This window comes from Orycteropus afer, unplaced genomic scaffold (genome assembly GCF_000298275.1).
Source record: "Orycteropus afer afer isolate SDZICR_OR568_19922 unplaced genomic scaffold, OryAfe1.0 scaffold00046, whole genome shotgun sequence".
Taxonomy (NCBI): domain Eukaryota; kingdom Metazoa; phylum Chordata; class Mammalia; order Tubulidentata; family Orycteropodidae; genus Orycteropus; species Orycteropus afer.
Window position 1 is genome coordinate 10,115,835 of NW_006921633.1, and position 5,302 is coordinate 10,121,136.

A 5,302-nucleotide genomic window follows, 5' to 3' on the forward strand; every position below is an offset into this window, starting at 1 on the left:
AAACCATACCCACACCTCCTGGAACAGAGTGAGGGCCACCATTTGCTTCTGCATCAACTGGCCAACAATACATGACAGCCAATATGAGCCTGACTCACTCTTAACTGCTCTTCACAAACAGATAACAGAGATCTGTGCACCCACTCTCATTATTTATTACACCTTAGAGACAGGTGGTGAATTCCTATGTGATGCCAACTAGCAAGTAGAGGAGCACAGTATCCAGCTTACTCAGATACGTCCAAACAAAGCAAAGAAAATGGAAATCTTGCATGAATCACTACAACAGACAATCACCAATTAAATATAAATGCAAAAGTGCCACAGTGTCTCAGAGCAACAGACCATCACAGTCCACACAAATAAGCAAGATAAAGCAGTAGAAACAAGGGACCAGGAATAGACCCAGAAAACATCCTTGAAGAAGAAGCAGCATTGGAACTCCCTAATAAGGGATTCAAAGAATTATTTTTAGGTCCTTCAATAGATTAAGAGACAGATCAAAGAAAACACTGACAACATTAAGGAAAACACAGACAAAATCCTAGAACAAATTCAGAAGACAATAAAATAACAAAATGACAAAATAAATGAAAAATTAGAAATGATACAAAAATCTACAAATAGAATCTAGAAAATTAATACCCAATTTTGAGAAATAAATAACACATTGAATGGGCAAAGGAGTAGAATTGAATCAATGGAAGAAAGAATTAGTGAGACTGAAGACAAATATCTCAATACTTCTTCGGAAAAGGGTTAATCAGAAAAAAAAGATCAAAATAAAATGATGAAACCCTAAGATTCATGTGGCATACCATCAAGAAGTAAAACCTACGTGTAATCAGAATTCCAGAATAGGAAGAGCAAAATAAAACCACAGAGAAAATTGTTGAAGATGTGTTGGAAGAGAATTTCCCTGATATGATGAAAGATGAGAATATATCCGTTCAAGAAGTCCAATGAACCCAAAACAGGATAGACCCCAAAAGATTATAAATAGGGAACCAGAGACACAAATTGGCAAATGAGGAAAACCACAAACAAAAAGAGAGAAAAAATAGTGTAGTTACAGAACTTCTAAATGTTGAAGAAGTCAAGACAACTGCAAGATAGAACAGACTGTTCAAATGTTGGGAAAGAAATGAAAAATCACAGGGTAACCTCAAAGAAAAATAAAAAAAACAAAAAACTTTCACATCAAAATTAAAAAGAGGACAAGCACAAATATTTAGCAAATACTAAAACAACAGCAATGAAGGAAATGATAACACGATTCACAAATGAAATGAGTTCAGTACAGAAAATTATATAGAACAAAGAAGTCAACAACACCCCCCACACACACACACAAAACACAACAAAATGACAGAAACAAATTCATACTTGTCAATAATTATGCTGAATGTCCTTGGATTAAATACATGACTCCAGAGACAGAGAGTTGCAGGATGGATAAGAAAACATAACCCATCAATATGCTGTCTACAAGAGATACACCTTAGAGACAAAGACAAAATAGACTAAAACTCAAAGGTTGGAAAAAGATATGCCAAGCAAATGGCAATCAAAAAAGAATAGAAGTGGCAATATTAATTTCTGTTAAAATTGACTTTAAGCCAAAAACCAGCATAAAAGAAAAGGAAGGACATTATATAATGATTAAAGGATTGATTGAACAAGAAGACATAACCATAATAGATATGTATGGGCTCAATGAAAAAGCCCCAAAAGACATAAATCAGACTTTAACAGAATTGAAAAGACAAACAGATGATTTCATAGTCATAGTAGGAGACTTAATACACCACTTTCAATCACAGATAGAACAACTAGAAAGAAAATCAACAGACACAGAAGAACTAAACAATACAACCCACCAACTTGACCTTATAGACATCTACAGAGCACTTCAGCCAACAACAGCACAATATACATTCTTTTTCGGTTCATATGGAACATTCTCCAGGATAGACCACATGTTAGGCCACAAAGTAAGCCTTAATCAATTTAAAGACATTGAAATACTGCAAAGCATCTTCTCAGATCACAATGCTATAAAATTAGAAATCAACAATAGAAAAATAAATAGAAAAAAGAGCAAACATATGGAAACTGAATAACACCTCCTTAATAAAAACTAGGTAAGAGAAGAAATAAAACAATGAAATTAAAAAATTCTATGGATCAAACAAGAATGAAAACATAGCATTCCAAAATTTTTGGAACATAACAAAAGCAGTGATCAGAGGCCAAGTTGTGCTAATGAATGCACACATCAAAAAAGAAGGATGAGCCAAAATCAATATTTTAACCCAACATCTCCAATAATTCTCCAATAATTAGAAAAATAGAAGCAAAAAAAAAAAAGGCTACAGTCACCAGAAGAAAAGAAATAATAAAGATTTCAGCAGAAATAAATGAAATAGCAAATAGACAATAGAAAAAATCAACAAGGCTAGAAGTTGGTTTTTTTAAAAGATTAACAAATTTGACAAACCACTGGCAAATTTAACAAAGGAAAAGAGGAAGAGAATATAAATAACATGAATAAAAAACAAATTGGGTGATGTCACAACAGAATCAACTGAAATTAAAAGGAGAATTTCAGAACAATATGAAGAACTATACTCCAAAAAATTAGAAAATCTAGAAGAAAAGGACAGTTTTCTGGAAACATACTACTTATCTAATCTGACACAGAGAGAGGTGGAAAATTTGAACATAGCTATAAGAAAAGATGAACTCGAACAGGTCATAAAAAAACTACCAACAAAAATAGCCCTGGCACAGAGAGTATAACTGCAGAATTCTACCAAACGTTCAGAGAAGAACTAACACCAATCCTACTCAAACTATTTCAGGACACAGAAAAGGATGGAATCCTCCAAATTCATTTAATGAAGCAAGCATAACCTTGATACTAAAACCAGGCAAAGACATCACTCAAAAAGGAAACTACAAACTAATATCTCTCATGAATAAAGATGCAAAAATCTTCAACAAAATCCTAGCCAATAGACTCCAACAACACATCAAATAAAGTAATACATTATGACCAAGTGGGGTTCATACTAGTATGCAAGGATGATTCAACATTAGAAAAACAATCAACATCATCCTTCACATAAATAAAACAAAGGAAAAGAACCACATGATCATATCAATCCATGAAGAAAAAGCATTTGATAAAACTCAATACACATTCCAGATAAAAACTCAGCAAAATAAGAATAGAAGAGATATGCATCAACATAATAAAGGGCATCTATGCAAAACCAACAGTCAACATTATTCCAAATGGAGAGAGACTAAAGCCATTCCCATTGTGAATAGGAACCAGACAAGGATGCTCTCTATCACCACCACCTCTATTCAACACTGTATTGGAAGTCCTAGCCAGGGCAATAAGGCAAGAAAGGGAAATAAAAGGTATCCAAATTGGTAACAAAGAAGTAAAACTGTCCATATTTGCAGATAATATGATCCTATACCTGGAAAAACCAAGAGACTCAGCAAAGAAACTACTGGAACTAATTGAGAGACTTAGCATAATGGCATTTAGCATAATAATAGACACAAGATAAACATCCCAAAATCGGTTGGATCCTTCTATACAAGCAAAGAGACTGCTGAAAAGGAAATAAGGAAATCAATACCATTTACAATAGCTACCAAAAAAAATAAAATACTTGGGACTAAATCTTACCAAGAACACAAAACACTTGTACAAAGAAAATTATAAAAAATTACTTCAAGAAACCATAAGAGATATACATAAATGGAAGAACATACCATGCTCGTGAATAGGAAGAATGAACATTGTGAAAATGTCAACACTACCCAAAACAATCAATATATTAAAAGCAATCCCAATCCAGATCCCATCAACATTTTTAAAGATAAGAAAAAAACAATCAGTAATTTTATACGGAAAAGATAGAGACACCAGATGAGCAAAGCACTATTGAAGAAGAAAAACAGAGTAGGAGATTCATGATCCCATATCTCAAAAACAACTATAAAGCCACAGTAGTTAAAACAGTGTGGTATTGATACAACAACAGACACATAGACTAGTGGAATAGAATTGAGAAACGAGATATAGATCCATCAACCTATGGTTAACTGATTTTTTACAAAGGGCTGAAATCCATCAAACGGGGAAGAGATTGTTGCTTTAAAAAATGGTGCTGGCAAAACTGCATATCCATTTGGAGAAAAATTAAACAAAATCTGTACCTCATACCATACTCCAGATAGATCAAAGACAGATGTGGAACCTAAAACTATGAAGTTCCTCAAGGAAAGAATAGGGGCAAATTTTGGGGGCCCTAATTTATGGCATAAATAGACTATCAAGCATAACCCAAAATACACAAACAGCAGAAAAGAAACTAGATGAATGGGACCTTCTCAAAATTAAATTTTTATGTGCTTCTAAAGATTTCTCTAAAAGAGTAAAAAGAGAACTTATAGATTAGGAAAAAAAATATTTGGCAGTGACATATCTGACAAGGGACTTATCTCTAAAATTTATATAAAACTTCAACACCTCAACAACAAGGAGACAAATAATCTAATTTAAAAATAGGCAGAAGAAATGAATAGACACTTCACCAAAGAGGATATTTAGGCAGCCAATTAACACATGAAGAAATGTTCATGATCATTAGTCATTCCAAAAAAAAACTCACCCTCTCTGGTCGATTCAACTCATAGCAAACCCTCCTTGGGTTTCCGAGGTGGTGTCTCTATGAAGTTAGATTGGTCAGTCTTCCTACCGAGGAGTGGCTGGTGGGTTTGGACCACCAGCCTTCTGGTTAGCACTCAAATGCCTTAGACACTACATTACCAGAGCTCCTGAGTGCAGATCAAAAACATCTATGACATACCATCTTGCCCCAGCACTAATAACAAAGTTCAACAAGAAAGAAAATAACAAAAGCTGGAAAGGATGTGGAGTGGTTGGGACTCTCATACACTGTTGGTAGAACTGTAAAATGATACAAACACTGTGGAAAGCAGCATGGCGATTCCATCAAAAGCTGGAATTAGAAATACCATTTGATCCAGCAATCCCATTACTAGGTATATCTCCTAAAGAAGTGAGAGTCAGGACAAGAACAGATAAATGCACATTCATGTTCATCACAGCACTATTTACAATAGCAAAAAGGTGGAAACAACCCAGGTGCTCATCAACAGAAGTATGGATAACCAAACTATGGTACATACACACAATGGAATGCTATGCAGCCCTAAAGAATAATGTTATTGTTGTTGTTAAGTGCCGTCGAGT